This window comes from Acipenser ruthenus, chromosome 15, assembly GCF_902713425.1.
Source record: "Acipenser ruthenus chromosome 15, fAciRut3.2 maternal haplotype, whole genome shotgun sequence".
In the NCBI taxonomy this organism is placed as follows: domain Eukaryota; kingdom Metazoa; phylum Chordata; class Actinopteri; order Acipenseriformes; family Acipenseridae; genus Acipenser; species Acipenser ruthenus.
In genome coordinates, this window is record NC_081203.1 from 22,984,373 (window position 1) to 23,003,869 (window position 19,497).

Below are 19,497 nucleotides of genomic sequence, written 5' to 3' on the forward strand. Positions count from 1 at the left end.
CATTCAGAAATCTAATTTCTCTGATTATTTATTAAAGCTTAGACTAGACAACACTATTACAATATTTGTTCACTACATTCTTTGGCCTTTTGAGGTACACCTGTCCATAAATGAGCTTACAGATAAGTGGAGAGGCTGACCATAGGGAAGCCATGGGCAGGGGGGCAGGATAGCTGCCTTCTCCGTTAGACAAAGCCAAACAGCAAGGGGAGGCTGGGGAGCAGGAGGAGACGAACTGTGGCACACAGGAGGGATGTAATGGATTGCGGTAAGATTTAAATCTCTTCAATGCCGATAGTTGGAAGTATTGTTTACACAGTTTGTTCTATGATTAAAAGTGAGTTCCCTGCCTGAACCACCATTTTGCTTAATTTCTAAATCCCTTTAACTTCTTGGTTCTGGGTAGAGTATCACAGGTTTTTTTGCCATGTTCTTCACTTCTTCAATAATTTATAGATTGTGGCAGAGTAATAAAGAGCCTATCAGGAGTGATTTTCTTCATGCTGCCAGAGCAAGACAGTTTTGTCATGAATCAGTGCCCGGCAGAGAGTTTTATTGCAACTATATATCCATACAGATATAGGACTAAAAAATAATGACATTCCGATATCAACATTTCTTTGACAGGGAGAAAGTCATGATAAATAAACCCCCCAAAATACAATGAGTGAGACTGGTGTGTCAAGACATTTTATCATAACATTTCTCTGACTTCTGACCTTGATGTGCAGAAAGCTCTGGCTTTTATGTTTGGTGTTGCTATTTTATACATTTTATACTTGAAACAAAAAGAAAAGTAAATCCTTAAAAATCAAATCTTTAATGCTTGCTGCTTAATACAATACTGTTTTGAAGTCCTAGTTTCTTTACATTTCTCAAGAAACCAGGATTTAAAGGGATTTTAAGCCCTCTATGTCATAGATTAGGTAATGCCTGATGACAAACATCAAAACAATATGTTCTTCATATTTGAACTAATTGGCCCATTGCCTCAGATGCTCCAGGCTCTTTATGATATCCTGGTTGGTTTACAGATAAAAGTAAATCCTCACCCGATCTGAATGCCCCTGCTGCTTTGTTCTTTAATCCATTTCACTCTCAAACACTGACTAATCTGCACCTGAAAGTCCATCCGTCTCCCCAGGAGATCCTCCAGATCAATAACAGCGGCTTCCTCCCCCAGCGGGCTGAGGAGACATGAAACAGACATGCAGGAGGACCCGCGGGCCACAAAGCCAAGAATGGCTGAAGAGCACTTATTGTTTATTAGAAAAAATATTGTTCCAATGCTGGCCTTTTTTAGTTTTCAACAAACATTCCTGGAACACAAGGGGGACTGTCTTGATAGGCACGTTGGTCAATAATGCAGCCACCACATTAATGGACGAGTTGATTGCACTATCATGTGTGTAGTGACAGAGATCATTCTGCTTTCCCGTGATTGTTGCAGATTAGCTTCGCACAACTAGTGGATCATGACATGACATGTCATGTGACCACATGCATACAGTGTATACTAGAAAATCTACAGTTTTTTGGCCAATCACTCCATACTGCTATGTGTTTTAATAAGATGTATCATGTTATAAGCAATCTAAATAAATTATAAACTGCGTTTAATTAAAATATAGATGATGGAGAGTTTTGGCAATCCTAATACCAAGATATCTTTGTGTCTCTGTTTCTGCGTATGATTTATCATACTAACACATGGCCTTTACCATTTGATTTAAACTAAACATTTTGGACATCCTACAACCAAATGACCTAACGTTAAAAAACAACACAGAATAAACAAAGTCGAAACCTGATGACCTTTTTGTTTACATCATGGCTTTTAAAATATTTGACTGGATGTTTCATCATTAAATGTAATAGCTGTACCATATACAGTATGTCAGACTAAAGGATGAAAGCTGTGATACAGACCTAGTTTCTAAATAAAGCAAGACGAACACAAATCATGAGTGGCAGTTTAATGTATATTGTGTATAAAATCACATCATAGCATCTCTTACTCCAGTATTCAGTGGACCCCTAATACTAGATGCACCTGTCTACATCCTGACCTCCATATCCATACAAACATGATTTACCTAAGCAATGAACACATGATCACTACACAACAGCACACATTTCTAGGTCAAAATCAAAACCTCCAGTGCAAAGACATTATGCAAATCCAGACCATTTGGTTTGTATGAAATAAACTGAATATGGAACTTCCATTAGGCACAAACCATTCATGCATAAAACATTGTACCAGGGATTTTGTATTGATAGGAGCAAGTTCGACTTTGATCTTCGTTTTGCAATGGGCAGGTCTGTCTGTGTTAATGCTAAAAGCAGATGTATATATGCTATTTCTTTTTATTTCCTCCTTTAGAGTAAATATTTTCCACAGTGGGCAAATGCATGACATGAGTAATTTTCTTGCTGTGAAAAACTGGGCAGGAACGGTGTTATCTTTCCTTGCTTTCAAGACATTTTCAAAACTCTGCATTTACTGCTTTGAGGCATATAGTTTCCCATTGTGATTGGAGTGGAATCATACCTCAGAATGCAGTAATTAAGAGGATATTATTTTATTTCAGGACACGTGTTTAATGTGCTGATAAAAAGATGTGCTTGAATTATTTTCATGCGAATATATTGTCAGACAGGTTTTTATTTTTTTTATTTGGCATGCAACTTACGGTTAATGTAACTATTAATCTAGTTTTATACTCTTTTGGCAACAAGCCTGCACAAACCATAGTCGTAGTGTCATAAAATAGAATACTTTCTATATATAATGGCTACACTGCATTGCAGCAGCTCTTTTATAGAAAACAGCCAATATGAATACTAATATGAATGTTTGCTTATATATATATATATATATATATATATATATATATATATATATATATATATATAGTATAACATACTAAGAATTGGGTATATGATTGACTAAGAAACACAAGCTAAAAAACAAGCTTACACTCCATCAGCATTACAGGGCAGTAGTTTAACATGGACAATCGCCTCTTCATCACCCTGAGAATTGCTGGCATTGACTTGCTCTTCCTACCTCATACAGTAGGCCAAGGATTCATGCCACACCTGAGCACTAAAAAACAAAGAAGAAAACCATGCCATGCTGAATTCTCAGGTGTGCTTTACTTTAACAGGTAATTGCACTGGCTAGGGTTGTTTTAATGCAACAGGTAGTTTCTTTATTAGTTCTGCATGCAAAACACATGCCAAAGTTTAGTTAGTACCTTTAAAAATCTAAAGGTAAAAGTTCAAGAAGCCAAAGCAGGAGGTTTTTGTTCTGTACCTTTGTTAGTTTATTTCTTTTAAAGCCATTTTGTAATGTATGATAATCCAGGATTTTAGTTTTTTAACCAAATGGAGAATTACTGCATATGCTTGTGAAGTTCTGCAAGGAGCTGACATTAACATTACCAGCTCAGAGATATTTCCGATTGACACTGCAACATTACAACTGGGTAAGAATCACCCTTTCATTAGAATACTTTCTGTTCTTCAGAAAATCTGGTAAGATAAACTCGCTTTTCTTTTCTTTTTTTATAACATGCCCTGTTGTACTAGGTACAAATGATTTATTTGTGTATTTATTTTGTTTTCTATATGAAATACCATATGTTATGGTTAAGAGTAGCCATGTGTCATAATATTATCTACTGCAAATTAATTTGTTTCATATACATTCTGTGGTATTAATTTAAAAGTTTATATTTTACTGGCTATCTCCCTTAGGGAAGTAGCCAGTATTTGAAGCCCCTCTTTTTTGAAACCGAGAAATTTGACAGCTTGTGTTTATAGAGCAGTTAACAGGTTCTTGGGGGGCAAATTCGATCAAACATATAGCACCACTTTATAACCTGTATCATCTTCCTGTTTTATGGTGCTATTCGATCAAGCTTTCAATTTCTTCATGCTACTGATCTGCTGGAAGTAAGAAAGCTTGTCTTACCTCCCCAGATGGATGTTCTCTACTGGGTCCTTGAAGAAATCATGCTGTAAGTTCTCTTGAGAGTCTCTCTTATACATATATTCCATTAAAAGCATGCATTCAGCAAACCTCTCCTTTGACCAAACCCATACCTTTAAAAAGAAAACCCATATTTCTTTCAAAGAACTACATATTGATTTTTGACTTTTTTTAAAAGACATTCTTGCCTTGGTCCTATGAAATAATGACACATTTTTTGAGTGTAGGCCCAATTACCTTTATTTTCAATATACTGCTGACTCCTCCACTAATCAGCTGACAAAGAGGGTTGCCAATGGATTATTGTAGTTTGATAACTGTGATTTTCTTATTGTTGAAGCAATTATTTTACAGTGTTGTCCTTGGGGTAGGTATTGCGTAAAACGTCTATCAAAGTCAACCTCACTGCTTTTGCTCCTGTCATCTAGAATGACATACAGTATGACTCAGCTGTGTGGTCTGTTAGGCACAATATTTTTAAATCCTTTTTAGGGATGTAATAATCTACTAAAGTTACAATATGACCAATATCTTAATATGCAGATTATACTTCATGAATGGGAGGTACTGTTTTCATCATGATTAAGACTTTGACATTCATTGTCCCTTTATTTATGACCCTACATAGTTTGAAAAATACCACAGGGGTTTAGACAAGGATTTCCCTGCAGTGTCCAGTTAACTCAACAAAAGACTGACAAGTTAGCCATGTGGGAAGGTGGCTGGACTGTTTAGTCTGACCTAATTGGAGGGGACATGTGAGAATGTGGTCAGTCTAAGTTAGTTATTTAACTGCCAATTTAGCTTGAGCACATATTAAAACAGAGCTGGGAAACAGCATTTCAGCGTGCAAGAGCAGCAGGTTGCGTCAATCACTGTGACAGCTTGTTCTCGGGTGATTTCTTTGTTTCATATTTTTGTTTTGTAAAATAAGTGTGCTCCACAGCGCATAGCTGCCTCTGCTGACTCTTGCATTTGCTATTGCTGCTGGTAACCAGCCTTGACTGCAACGCTATCCATCCACAGGGTACTATTATAAAACTAAACTTAAATTGAGGGAACTTCTAAATTACATTTGTTGATCATTCAGGAACCATTTACAGTGGTTCATCAGGGTTTAATTTGCTGATAATAGAATTACCTGATTATTGGTGTTTCTCACCCTCACAATCACTTCCTTATCTAGCTCTCCTCCACTGGCATCCATAAAAGCCAAGTGCTTTATTTCCAGCTCAAAGGAAATATTCTGAAACAGACAGACATTTTAAAGATAGAAAGAACCATTAAAGTTGCTCTTTTAGCAAAGGGCAATATGTTCTGTGTTGCCTGTATAACATATTGTAACACAACAATCACTGAGTTATGTTTCACTGAGGACTGTAGTAGTGGGCAATCAGAACAAACAACTGTCAAGCCAATCCGTTGACGTACATTTACTTTTCATGGGAGTTACCAGTTTGCTGCCCCCTACAGCAACACACTGGTACTGATGGTACTGCAATAGATTACTTGTAGAATATATTGTTGGCCCATACCATTTTGATATTATCGCTATGCCAAAATATTTTAAGACTGTGCTACCGTTCTACAAACTGTGTTACCACTGCCTAGTACAGCACCATTGCCCATAACATTTGTGCATTCAGGAAGAAAATAAAGTTTAGAGACGTCAAATAAACCTCAAATAAAAAAAAAGTTTTACAAAGCAAATTATATATTTTCACAGGAGCTGATGTTTACCATTTATATTAAAAGATTATTCCTGGCCAGTTGTGTTCTTTAAACTTCTGATACTGATCTTTACTCAGGTTTACAGTTTTTTCCAACATTGTTTATCCATTTTTCATGCTATGTTATCTGTGTTTTTTGCCTTTCATCTTACCTTTCCAAGTTATTGGCTTATTTGGTTAGCTTGCATGAACACAGGCAACAGGGTGGTGAAGTCATGGAACACTCTTGTCAGGTTAGGGTCTATGTTTTCTTTCTGCTTATCAGAAATGCCTGCTAAATGTCAGCATGTTTAACATTTATAGAGAAACTAGACATGGCATCTGTCCAAACAGGCAGGTTTATGAGTGGGACAGATTTATTGTGGTTAATGTTGGTGTACATCAAGAAAGCACATCACTTTTAAAATTCAAGCTCTTAATCTGTGATAAAACCCTGCATTTCAATGGGATAAAAGTGTCATAGTAACCCTGGCATATGTCCATTAGATATACTGGTTGTACATCATTATACATATAATGGCATAACGCAGTAAGGGTTATCAGACAATGCACATAGAATGGTCTGTTTTAAAAATCCCTCAACAATATACTGGGATGACTCTTCTATAAATAAAAATATAAAAAGCAGTTTATAGAGAGCAATATAAAAAGTAAGGGAATGAATTGATGGTGTTCACCAGGCTTTTGAAGCCTTTATGGAGAAAAAAGTAGACACATTATGCAAAGTAGTTGACCGTAAAATGGAGAGAAGCAAATGTTTATTGCAGTTTGTAGATCTGATAGGGGGCTGCCCGACCAGTAATCAAGGTATATTTGCTCTAAGCATTTACTTCCAATGGAGAAAACACCAATTCATTTTACAAAACAAGAACAACAAAGTACTGTAGTAATAATTTAAGGTGTCTTAAGCACGCTTGAGTTGTTATTTTGTTCTTTAAAAACTCAAATTGAATAAGGAAACCAAACTGAAAACTGAGGAAAAGACAAGCCACAAACTAGAAAGAAACTGTACTGTAGCAGTGTTTTTTTTGTAGATGAAAGAATATAACATTATTTTTCTGTACAATACATTATAAATTATATATAACAAAATAGAAGTCTTGGAGACACCCTGGGCAACCTTTGAAGACACCAGTTTGAGAACCTCTGTGGTCGGAATAAAAACAGAAGTCAGATAGGGCATGATAATGGCTGCAGAAGGTGATATTTGAAAAGACTCACTCAGTGTGTACAGTAACCCAGTAATCATTGTGAGCAAGCTGCATTGATTAGAGGAGTTTACAGTGACGCCAACATGAAGTGAGTGGGATCCAGAAAACAGAAACAACTTTTCAATGACTGCATTGTCTTTCAGATATCTACATTTTAAAGCGTAACCAAAAGATCCTCAACAGAAATAAAGAGGGATCCGTTATTTTTGGTGCAGGCAGGAAAATGTATTTTAAAATCTTGGTTAGTGCTTCTTAAGACGTGTGAATTTTGATTCAGTGGTTACTAAATTCTATTTGTAGTTTTAAATGCATGTTAATGAAATCAGAACAACAAATGGTACTTTACTTATCTAGATAGCTGAGCAAATTCTCTGTCTGAGGCAATTTCTGACAGGAAAAAATCCTTTCCATACTTGTGGATTTTATCTTTTTTGCTGCGTTCTTGAGGAAAGCCCACAAATAGATAGAACACACAGGATCCAAATATAATTCTGTCCTGTTTGTTGGAGAACAATGAGAAACACAGTTTTGTAAATTTGCCTTGCTGCTCTACGGTAGCCCCTATGGGCTAGATGCCCCTGTGATCTGACATCGGCTGTCGAGCACCTGGGTTTGAAGATGTGATTGGCTCACTGACCTTCAGTTCTGAGATGGGGAGTAACTTCGGGGAGGGAACATAATTAGAAAACAGGAGAAAATAACTGGATACTGAAAATAAAATGTTAAACAGAAAGAATAGATTTTTTTATGTTATGTTATGAATTTATAATTTCCTAAAATCCTTTTTTTCACAGGTAAACATTTACTGTGCCCATTGCAGATTATTTATTATGTTTAAGAATTTTTTTTCCAAACCATTCCTCTAAAACACCCAAATAACCCACACAATGACTTTTAATAGATCTATAGTGTAAACTGTTTTACTCGGCTAGTCCCTTTGAGAAGATGCCATCTCGTTTACAAACGTGTCCTGGCCGAACCCTTAGCTGACTGTAGCATAACAAGCATTTATGCAATGGATTTTTAACAAACATTGCACAGTCCTGATAAGGCCTTATCAGCGTGCATTGGTTCATACCATTCTAATACCATTGGTATGCCTATATATGAAAATGTTGCGGTACCATTCTATCAATGGCTGATACTACTTTAGTTGCCCTACCCTTGCCCATGGTACACATACACTGCATTGCCATTAATCTAATTGAAGGGATTTGGTCACAAACACTGATTATAATCCTAAAACCAACTGGATGTAAAATTATTGTCAAAAAATCACCCTCTTGATGGCTTGTATTTTAAAGATGCAAGATTCTGATTACTTTAAATTTCAGACTGTAGGCATCAGTGGTACTTTATGGGTGTACTATAAGCACTTAAACCCTACAAACAAATGCTGTGTTGGAGTGTTCTGTCTGTGTGTGTGTATGTCTGTGTGTGTCTGTCTCTGCATTAAAGGGACTGATTTGACCTATTTGTCCTCATCGATGTGATCATGCTGGCATATAATCAATTCTAGCTGCTGGAAGGTCTGTAAGTGAACTTGTCTGATTTGCGCCTCGTTGTAGCTTTTTCAAATTGATCCATTATCATGTACTTCACCCTAATGATGTCATCAGTCAATGTGTTACCACAGCTGAAGTTGGAATTAACCCTTTATGGACCAGTTGATTGTGTCCATGGGGAAACTCTACAACCACAGGATTCTTTTTTTTGTCTTTCTTTTCAATTTTTTAAAAATGTATTTGACAGCTAATGGCTCAAGACTGAGTTCTTCCAATACATTATGATTTTGCATGTGTGTAGAGGGTTTGTTGTGCAAGACAACTATGGATTATGGGAATCCAAGTCTGTTGTACAGTTATTCATTGTATTACTATGACCAGCTGAGGGTGCATTACAGTGGGTGGCTGTATGTATATCACACTTTGCATATATTTATAGATGGATAATACTGGGTTACAATATTCACACATACAGTTTTACATGAACATATATAAATTATTTAAAGTTTTGTAACATCAATTGTATAAATGACCTCTTAAGTTATTCCTGTAAAGTAAAATATATTTTGCAACACATAATGAGAACTTCTGCAAAACTCTACATGAACAATGAAGTTGAAATGACGTTCTGATCACTAACGGTCCCTATGGAATATTTCTGCAGCATACTGGCTATTCAGCTTTGCCTGCTCAGCTTTTGTAAGATTGTGCCATTGGGAAAAACCCTTAGTACCATCCCAAAGGGAAGATATTTGGGACACTTACTAGATGCTTTAGCTGAGACCTGGTCAGTAGCGGCACTCCGTTTACCAGAATCCTTGCACCCTTCTGGGGTTCCATAGTTACTTTATCATCACAGTTCACTAGCACTGCGTGTTTATCTAGAATACTGTAATGGAAACAGTACACATTAATCAGATGGTAAATCTAACAAATAAAGTATTTGAACAATAAGAATGACTGCAAACATCATAATAAGATTTTTTAAAAAAACTATAGGGCCATACAGCAAACAAAATAATTTTATAGGATTTGTATTTTCCTCAATGAAAGACTTAAACATTATGGTAAACATTCTTCTGATTTCTTATACGCATGTTTTTTGTAGCAATTGGTAAGTGCTCCTTGCATATATTTAATCTACTTGCCAGCTTTTCCACTGTAAAATAACTAACAAACGTAACTGATAGGAAAAGCAGTGATTGGTTGGAGAAGAGTCAAAGTACAGCAACGTTGCAGTGGCCTTTGGGAGATAGAGTTCTTGCAAAAGGAAAGAAATGGCAGAAATGCATAATGTTTTTTTTTTTTTTTTTAACATTGTCATTCTTTTTTATTTTAGTTCTAATCTTATGTGTAGAGTAACCAGACAAGATTGAGAACTCCCTGTCAGGCTCTTGAATTTTTTACTTACCCTAGGCCTTTCATCACAATATCCTCCTCAGAGCTGGGTATCCTTCCTACAGACGTAATGCCTATAATACAAACAATGAAAAATGATGATGTGCTTTTCAACATCACAAATGTTAGGCTATTTTCCTCTTTGACGTACCTCTTAACCTGCCAACTTCCAGCTGTGGGATCTGCCTTTGACAATGTCAGACAAATGGAATGTGGAAAACAATAATGAAGACAGATAGTTTGAAATGCTTTGGAAGTAAAATGCGCATTTATTCAAGGCAGTAGGTTTTATTCTTCGCTGGAGTCTATGTGTCATTGCCATGCAATCATTGTACTGTAGGCAGTGTACAATCCTGGTTAAAACCGAGGAATGGGGGCTCAGATCTTCAGTTTATTGCTTACTGAGTGAGTACCTTGAGGACACTACCTGGTGTACTCTTACAGATGTCTTTGGCATGTTATTTTAAAACTATGCACCTTGCTTTTGCCATGCTTTGCCATTGCCACATTTGATCATGGATTCACAATGCTTTATATTATTACTATGATGTTCCTCTGGTATGTCTGAGGTTTTCAATTTTCTGAAAAGCAAGCAGGCCATTTCAACTGAAAAAAATACATGGAGTTTGATCTTTTTTAAGTAAATAAAACGTTTATCAAATGTGAAAAGTACTAAAGACAACTGAGAACTCTACAAAAATTCTGTAAAACTGAGCAGTGTAACATAACATTGTTCTGCAAATTCTGTAATCTGCTTTTTACAGTAAATGTGTCCCTATTATATAATTGCACTGCTGCATATTCTTTTCTGAATCCAGTTCCACAGTAAACCTCTGTCGAGGACTACACAATGCTAATTAATTTTCACATCATTTCAAGACTATTTTGAAAGACCTTTGCAATTATTTTTTTGTGAACATACCAGCGACTACTCTGGTAAGAAATAACTTTTATTTCCGGTTGTAGTTCCCTTTCACTGAAACAATGAGCATTGCACAGTCCATAGCTCTGATCAACAGAATTCAATAGATATGTTGTTAATGAAATCAAAGCATACAGTTTTAGTCACTCTGTACTGTACTCTGCTGTACAGATATGGAAACTATTTAATATGGGTTTCCCGATTCAGACATAGCTGCCTTTATGTTCATTTATAAATCAAAGCATTTGTGAAGGTAGGAAATGTGACATTTTCATGAATAGCCTATTATGAGGTGTGAAATGGCAATGGAAAGAAAATGAACTGGCACACAGATCACTGCAGGCTCTCTGATATCATCACAGAAAACCCTTTAAATATCATCTCCCTCTTTCTTCTTCTATACTTCTGTAATGTATATTAATTGAACTGTGAAAGTAATTAAAGAACATCCACATCCTTTGATAAAGTATATTTGCAAAGCTATGTGCTAAATATGAGCTAAAATTATGATGCATTATTTTAGCCTTGTCAGTTATGGCTAGATAAACACTGCACAAATATTCCTTTAAATAGTCCTTTTCACTAGGATGAAGAATACGGTTAGCTGAACATCAGTACTATTTACCAGTTCTGAAGATTATAACTTAGATTATAACCACGGGTGGTCCCGTGGTTAAAGAAAAGGGCTTGCTACCTTAGGTTCCCAATTCAAATCCATGCTCAGCCACTGACTCACTGACTCTGTGTGACCCTGAGCAAATCATTTAACCTTGTGCTCCGTCCTTCGGATGAGACGTAAAACCATGGTAAGTGGCCACTCTATAAGTGGCTTTGGATAAAAGTGTCTACTAAATGATTAATTAGTAGTAGTAGTAGTAGTAGTAATAATAATAATAATAATAATAATAATAATAATAATAATAATAATAATAATAATAATGAATTGTATCTTGTTCTTAAAATAAACAGTTTTAAAAAAAAATAGCAGTTTTATATCAGTTTTACTGCATAAAAGAGTTGACCAGTTCCTCTAGTTTTAGAGACTGTATTATTTTTTTGGGCCCCTCTACAGGATAAATGGGTTGTTAACTCTGTGTATATGTTATTTTTAAAATTTAACTTAACCCAATTATTTCTCCCAATTTAGTATGTTCAATTATGTTCACTCATCGTAGCAACCCCCCACAACAGTTCAGGACAACGGAAGGTCAAAGGGCTTCTTCCTATCCCAAGTCAGTTGCCTCTTTGCACCTAGAATCTCGTGAGCAAGCTACCAGCCCCTGGAAGATCCTGAAGGTTTCTACTTGAACTTGCCAGGCACCTAGTAAGTAGGCTCCACTGTCGTGCAGTGAGTAGAAACAGTCCCTGGCAGTTTCGCACACTGCACTGTTGTGCCTTTATCTGGTGAGCCACTTGGGACTGTCTTATTACATTTTTTAATGTTCCTTCCAGCTCAGGCCACCAGAAAAATCTACTGGGTGGTCTCAGTTTAACTCTCAGTGGACAACAGGCCGCTGTCCACAAAATGACAACAATTAGGCACAAGTGAAGGCTTTGGATGGGCATAAAGACTGCATTGCTTCATAAAGAGGCTGGTCCCTTCAGGATATCCTTGAGTCATGTTTGTAGGAAATGTAGGGATGCTCACTTTGCTATTGCTTGTGATACTTTCTATTAAGGATACATTGAGTTGTGCTGTCATAAGCACCACAATTCAACACAACACATTTATAAATTAAGAAATAGCCAAGTAATCTGATAACCTTAACCCCGCAATGAGAGACTTCATCCTACTCTGTCCCTTACCAGTTTTAATGAATTTCCGCAGAACTCCAGACAGCTGGGGATCTTCACTGACATTGACCAAATAAGGGAGGGTAGCCTTTAGCTCTTCTTCCTGAAATGCATAAACACCTTTACATCCACTGCACTTGTCCACCGCCCCTGATGTTCAAATTGTATTTTATTAACATTACCATCAATGACCTCCTGTTAAAATCTTTTAATTCTTTGCTGGGTGTAGATTTAGGTACAGCACTATTTGTTTATAGTTCTTAATCACTTCCTGTAGCCTGATTGCAGTTAGATCATTGGAGTGACCTACAACACAGGAAGGGATTCAGTATCAGGAAGCAACAGAATGTTGAGTCTATTGTATTGCACTGGTCCATAACAAAATGTACACTAGTAAAAATGTGTGTGCAAAAAAGCCTTGGTTATCACTCCTTTATAAAGTTTAAAAACTACATATACAGCATGTCTTGTGTGCATTTGCTTTGTTCAAACTGTAAAGACTATTACAATTTTAAATACCCCTACAGTAACTGTCACCAATGCCAGGGTGCTGTACTGCTGCTCCCACTCCCTCTTTGCGTCCTCCAGTTTCTGCTGCCAGGACTTCTGTATCTCTCTTAACTGGATTTCATTCTCCAAAATCAGCCTCCTTAGAGTCTCTGAATTAAACAATCAAATGTTCCAGATTATTATTATTATTATTATTATTATTATTATTATTATTATTATTATTATTATTATTATTATTATTAAAGTTGTTTTATTTCTCCAGTATAGTTTATAAGTATTTTGTACAATAGATGTGCCTAAGGCCTTCAAATCTGTCACAGAAGTTACTAGAATTGATTTGAACTTTTTTGAAACGCACTGCCCTCTGCACCAACCTCTCTCTTCAACTGCTCCTGCTGTTTCAATGTCTGTGATTCTTGCCTGCAGCCTGCTATTCTCTTCTTTAAGATCTCTGAGAAGCCTCTCTGTAGCACTCACATTTATTACAGCTCTGTTCATAATGCTCTTTGCTCTGAAAAAAAAATGTGCAGCCTTTTTTTTATACATCTTTGGATCATTTTAAGAGTGCTGTTTTGTGCGTTCTCTGAGGATACGGTTTGTAATGCCAAAGAACAGCATTATTAAAATTAAAGATAACACTGATAAAAAAAAAACAGCACTGCACCAGAAAATAATTCCCACTTAAAGAAATCATCACAAATACACACCTCAAGTACAGTTAACATTTAACACATTATACTCACCGACTTCTTAATCCTGTTTTCTAACTTGACTAATTCTACATTTTCTCTTCCCTGCCTATGTGACTAATACAGATTAAATGCTCCCCAACAGAACTACTTGACTCATTTTAGGGGCGACCAGTCATGCTTGTCCCCGTAATTTAGGAACAAGTTTCTGGCATGGACCTTGGAGGAATCCCTGGCCAGCAAGAGAGTTTTGTTGAGTGTGGTGGTGGGGGCATGCTAAGTGAATCCCTGTGGCTTGCTTTGTTCTGGGTTGCTTTCATTCTCAAAGACACTCAAAGCATTTTACCCCACAGAAACTCTGTACAAAAGGCTGACGGGTCAAAATGGGAGCTGGCACAACAAAGCTGGATTTAGCTCCCATAATTATTCTTGACTGTCATCTTGTGTAGCATCTCTATTTTTAGGACCAGTCTGTGTGTATACTGTACAGTGCAACATGATAAATACTGTATAGCAACAATGTTTATGGAATCTGTATGGCTTGCATAAAACACCCCTTATTTCTTCATAAATTCTTCTGCTGCTATCTATGCTTGAAAAAAAACTTTTTCTTCAGAGAAACTATTGCAGGATTGACTTAGACAGGTGGCATATTTTTATGTAGCCTACAGATTAATGAAATGGGATTTGAAAGGAAAGAAGCATTTTTTTTATATAGTAGTATAAACAGAATACATATATTGCTAGGGCTGGTGTATACAACTTCTGCACAACCTGTAGTAATGATCTTTATAACTCATTGCTGCATGTAGCCAGATGGCCGGCATTAGAAAGATTGACTCCTGCTTCAATGTAATGGAATTTTTGGGGCTTGTAATATCCGGTACCACCAAACAAATTCTGCAAGGGTGAGCCAAAAAGCATTTATTCCAATATAATGGGACTTTTTTTACAAGTTGGTTGATACAGTATGATGGATTACCAGTATGTCGCAGATAAATCATTTAGACTAGAGACCTAGCTGAAAAACAGACCATACAAAACTGTATTTAGCTGAATTATTTGGTTTATAAGGTCATGTTTTTGATTCCTGCAAAGAATGAATTTTAATTAGATAGTATTATTTACATTGTCCTACATAAATGGTTAAATCCTTCCCCCACCTGAGGTCACTGTTTTTAAAATAACTAAATAACAAAAAATAATAACTACAGTTACTTAATGCAAACACACACACACACACACACACACACACACACAAAACACATCAGTTATATTTTTATTAAAGTTGCTTGTTTTGTAATAATGTATCAAAGAGGATTGAACAAGGAAATCGGGTTTAAAACTCATTTTTCTCACTGCTTTTTATTTTAACTGAATGGAACACTCCACACCAGCCAAACCACCCACCTCAGGATGTTACACAAAGAATTCTGAAGCTGACAGCATTTAGGCTGTCCCTCCAGTACTGTCATTATACTATAGCTGTTTATATCCTTAGTATTTGCAGTACTCTAATACATCCCTAGTCTTGGTTTCTATTTAGATTAAAACATAATAAATAAACTGTACAAGTAAATATGCACACCCACAAAATATACCTTTCTGCATAACGTAAAGCTGACAAAGTCTCTTCATAATTGATATGTGCAGGGCTTACTGTAGCAATCTAGAAAAAAATACAAGTTTACATTAGTTTGCCAGCAATTCTTAGCCTATAACAGTCATAATCAGCAGCATTTTGTATACAGAGGTAGAGTGAGTTTAGTAAATTGGGGATATCTAATCTCTAATCTTGAATGACACAGATCAGCTCCTGCAAGTTTCAGAACATTTTCTCCAAACCAGGAGGGATTAGTCTACCATTCTACCAAGCTCTTGAGTGTATAGTGTATTTTTCTTACACTAACCTAAAACATTTTACCCCACAGCAAATGTCAGTTTTTCCTTTTTTTTTTTTTAATCACTTAGGATTCTATGGAAGTAGACATTCTATTCTGAAGACTTTTTTTGTCAAAATGAGATAATGAAAGCAGTAGATGGAAACTTTTCTAGGCACTGTCTTTACTTATTTGCACTTAAAAGATACAGATGAATGCTAATTAAACATGAAGCATAATAGTCGCCACAAGTTTTAAAATTAATATATGTACAGATATACTTTTTTGTGCTGAACAAAGCAAAAATCGTTTTCTGCCCCATTTTAGATTCTTGTCAGTAGAGTGCTTTGCAAGGCAGCTTTTTGGCTGTGTGAGGATTTTTTTGTATTGTATGTAAATGACTAACATTAATTTCGCCCTGTTGCCCAATTTGGAGCCCCACATTTTTATACCTCTTGCTTTCGATCAAGGGAAAACAGGGACCTATTCTCAATGCATTCTTTATTGTATTAATTGATAACAATCATTGGTTGCTGATTGCACCCAAAGTTTAAAGTTTAAAATAAATCAATTGAACTTACCAAGTAGCAACAGTAGATAACAGAGAAAGAGAATGGTATACAGTATGTCACACCTGTTGTGGAGCACCAGTAGATATACTATTGACATCAAAAGGCTCCAACCATATCTCATAGTCAACTATTGCAAGAACATTTTCACTGCTTTATGACTTTTTCTCTGGCAAATCAATGCATTTAAAAAAAAATGTAATCTCTCGGAAGGCAAGTGGTAAAGCATTCTACTGTTTATGTTACTTCAGGACACTGTAGGGTATCAAACACAGCTGCTTGTATTTCCTCACCATCACGGTTTTGCTGTTTCCCCCCAGCGCTGTGTGGAGTAGCCTGGTGAGAGTTGAGTTCCTGTATGGGATGTGATGGATCTTTTTGCCCAAAGCCTTGTCTGACAAAGCACTAAAGAGAATAGAGTGATGCTGTAACTTAAAATCATGGAAATAACACAAACAACTAATGAAAACAAATCTACTAAATGGTTTTCTTTTCTAAGGCAATGCATGCCTGGAAGCAAAATGTATATAAGAGTCACGGTTACTTTAAACAATTCCCAGACTTTTACAACGGACACATTAACAAAATAAGAACTGGAAACCAAATACTGTGAATAATACATGGGATAAGATCATGATTTATTTTTGTACACCCTATTTATTCTATAACTACCCATTTCATCTATAAAATAAAAAAAAATATTTCAATATCTCAGCTACATTGTAAACTTAGTTTTTTTCTCAAAAAGAAAATAATTTAAAAAGTAACTTAAATTTCTTGCTGCTTTAAAAAATAATAATAATAATTATAGCTTAATTATATATATCCCCAATCCTACACAGTGGAAACCCAGGACATTCTCAAAGACAAGAGCAACTAAAGAGTAGCTATGAGCAAAGTCATACAGTATAAGGTTTATGGGTAGATACTCCTGGACCCTATGGATAAACAGATAAATAGTAGTAAGTTTGACTGTAGCTTTAGACAAATAGTAAAAACTCATGACTTATGTATTATAAGCTTAACTATATAACAAAATAAATACACTTTGCAGAACCATTAAGAGAGAAATAAAACATTAAGAAACTACAGTAGGTCACGTTGATTAATAGACAAATAATTTCAGCTATGCCTTCATCAGTGTAGTTTCATAAAGTTTTACCTTGTTGAAGCTATGGATGATAAAGTAGAGTGAAAGAATAGTAGAGCATTATTAGTAGGGTCAATGGTATGTAAAATAAACGGCTGATAAACTGTATAATTCTCATCCACATTTACTACTTTTGACAGTTGCAGCTACTAAGTGGGGGGAAATGTAAATGTTATTTGTTTTCTATACTGCATTAAGGCAGCATGGCCCCATGTTACCTGATCACATTTCCCAGTGTGGTGAGGCTAAGGTTGATTGCTCTTGCTTCGTTGAATCTGTCTGATGTGCTTCCTGAATTCCTCTGTTTCTCAGTGCCAGCCAGATCCACTAGATCAATCTCAGACTGTTTCAGGCAATGCTCTTTGGTTTAAACCTGGGTGAGAGATTAGGCATGCAGAGCTGCAATGATAATCAATCATCCACTTTGTGCAAAGCTTTTCACTGGAGTCATTTTATAGGAAGCGTTCCACCTATTTAAATGGAAAATCTGTGCTAACTCACTTCTGAAATGTTATGACTTCCACACTTCTCTAAGTGCTTACCTAGTCTATTGTGGTGGAAGTTTCATCTCTTATACCTGTAGTTAACCCTTTAACACACCAAGTATTGGCTAAGCTCATAGAATAATTAATTATTAAAGCATGACAGGGGGTGTGACATGAGATATATTGGACGTATTGCCAGTGCAGGACTTCAGTAGAGGTACAGTAGCAACGGTATTTAAAGTCCTTATCCCTAGGCCAAAAAACATGTGAAAATGGGGTCAGGTTAAACTGGATAATCAATTGCCAAATTAGCCTGGCAACTGCTTTATTATGTGACTTCTGTTTTTACCTGACTGACCATCGTCCAGCAATCAGTCTTGTTATCTTTTTAGGGGCACGGTCATTTCTGTCCACTGCTAAACTGAAAACATGTGATACAGCTAACAAGCATCAAAAGGCAAGCTAATAGCCTCACTGCAATTTACTTTGGCACAAAATGTAACAGGTGGGAGGCTGGGAGCAAACCAATGATCAAACATTCTAAAAATCTTTGGGCTCCTTACGAACAATTATAGAGCCACATCTCACATGGGTCAGAATCTACAACAGCAGTGTGTTGCATGGCTTCCCCAAGAGTTCATAGGATATGTTCTTTGATTTAATATTTGTATGGAGAGCAGGCAGGGGACAGACAGTAAAGTAATAAGCAAATCAATGTTATGTTCTTCAGTTCCTGTGTTTGAATAGGCTGAATGCTAGAAATGTCCAAGCTTTTAACTGGAAATGTCACTTAATGATTGTATATCTATGAGATTATTACCCATGCTTCAGCCAAGTTGGACCAGCCATTGCCTTAGCTTAAAAATAGACAATGGGGAAGCACAGTTGATCCTTTATATTTTAAAAGCACAGATAACTGTGTCAAGTCAATTTGCTATTGAATCAACTTAACCTTTTTTAATGTAACGTTATCTCCTGTCTACAGTAATATTTCCTGAACAGAAATAGCAAACATTGGGCAACTCACTGCAGCAATAGAGTACACCATTTATAGTTTTACTTACTTTTAGTTTAGCTTTTTACACTAGAGTACCCATAATGCCCCTGCGACAGGAAGTAGTTGTTTAGACATTGTAGTAAGGTGATTTTTGAGTGTGAGTCTGTTTGCTTTATTATTTTTCTTTCTCTGAAGTTTGATACAATTTAGCATCTGCTTCAGCTATTAAATATCCATCAAACATATTTTAACTTTATAGTTTTTTATCTTGGTAGTTTTGTTTTAAGGATAAGAAACAGTAAAAGTACAATATAGATTTAAAAAATACAGCACCACTTTATAACAAACATTATCTCTGTATTTTATGACACTATTCAATCAATCTTCCAGATACAGAAATACAAGCACTGAACACTCATGTTAACATGTTAACAGCCCAGAACTGAAAATAACACTTCTAGAATAGAGTCAAAAGAATGCGAATGCTACAATGCACTGTAAGGGTAGTGGCAATAAACAATAAAGCATTAACTTTATGGACAGAGTATAGGAGGACTCATGAGTGGATAAACACAAAACCAGCCTTAATTATTGAACCAAAGGCAAAAGAAGAAAAAAAAAACTATTAGCAAGGTCAGAGGCATTTCTCCTTGCTGT

The 19,497-nt window shown here is 36.1% G+C and overlaps 1 pseudogene; it reads right to left on the reverse strand.

Annotated features, from left to right (window-relative positions):
- The window catches only part of LOC117422086 (kinesin-like protein KIF28), a 32,016-nt pseudogene that overhangs the window by 6,654 nt on the left and 5,865 nt on the right, over positions 1 to 19,497 (reverse strand).